Genomic DNA, 1102 nt, shown 5'->3' with positions numbered 1-1102 from the left:
AAGAGGGTGGTGAGGGGGGGGAGAGAGAAAGAGGGTGGTGAGGGGGAGGGGAGAGAAAGAGGGTGGTGAGGGGGAGGGGAGAGAAAGAGGGTGGTGAGGGGGAGGGGAGAGAAAGAGGGTGGTGAGGGGGAGGGGAGAGAAAGAGGGTGGTGAGGGGGAGGGGAGAGAAAGAGGGTGGTGAGGGGGAGGGGAGAGAAAGAGGGTGGTGAGGGGGAGGGGAGAGAAAGAGGGTGGTGAGGGGGGGGAGAGAGAAAGAGGGTGGTGAGGGGGGAGGAGAGAGAAAGAGGGTGGTGAGGGGGAGGAGAGGGAAAGAGGGTGGTGAGGAGGAGGGGAGAGAAAGAGGGTGGTGAGGGGGAGGAGAGAGAAAGAGGGTGGTGAGGGGGAGGAGAGAGAAAGAGGGTGGTGAGGGGGAGGAGAGAGAAAGAGGGTGGTGAGGGGGAGGAGAGGGAAAGAGGGTGGTGAGGAGGAGGGGAGAGAAAGAGGGTGGTGAGGGGGAGGAGAGAGAAAGAGGGTGGTGAGGGGGGGGAGAGAGAAAGAGGGTGGTGAGGGGGGGGGAGAGAGAAATAGGGTGGTGAGGGGGAGGAGAGGGAAAGAGGGTGGTGAGGAGGAGGGGAGAGAAAGAGGGTGGTGAGGGGGAGGAGAGGGAAAGAGGGTGGTGAGGAGGAGGGGAGAGAAAGAGGGTGGTGAGGGGGAGGAGAGGGAAAGAGGGTGGTGAGGGGGAGGGGAGAGAAAGAGGGTAGTGAGGGGGAGGGGAGAGAAAGAGGGTGGTGAGGGGGAGGGGAGAGAAAGAGGGTGGTGAGGGGGAGGGGAGAGAAAGAGGGTGGTGAGGGGGAGGGGAGAGAAAGAGGGTGGTGAGGGGGAGGGGAGAGAAAGAGGGTGGTGAGGGGGGGGAGAGAGAAAGAGGGTGGTGAGGGGGAGGAGAGGGAAAGAGGGTGGTGAGGAGGAGGGGAGAGAAAGAGGGTGGTGAGGGGGAGGAGAGGGAAAGAGGGTGGTGAGGGGGAGGGGAGAGAAAGAGGGTGGTGAGGGGGAGGGGAGAGAAAGAGGGTGGTGAGGGGGAGGGGAGAGAAAGAGGGTGGTGAGGGGGAGGGGAGAGAAAGAGGGT

Source organism: Lampetra fluviatilis, chromosome 54 (genome assembly GCF_964198595.1).
Source record: "Lampetra fluviatilis chromosome 54, kcLamFluv1.1, whole genome shotgun sequence".
Lineage (NCBI taxonomy): Eukaryota > Metazoa > Chordata > Hyperoartia > Petromyzontiformes > Petromyzontidae > Lampetra > Lampetra fluviatilis.
Note: the sequence above shows the minus strand (reverse complement) of the source record.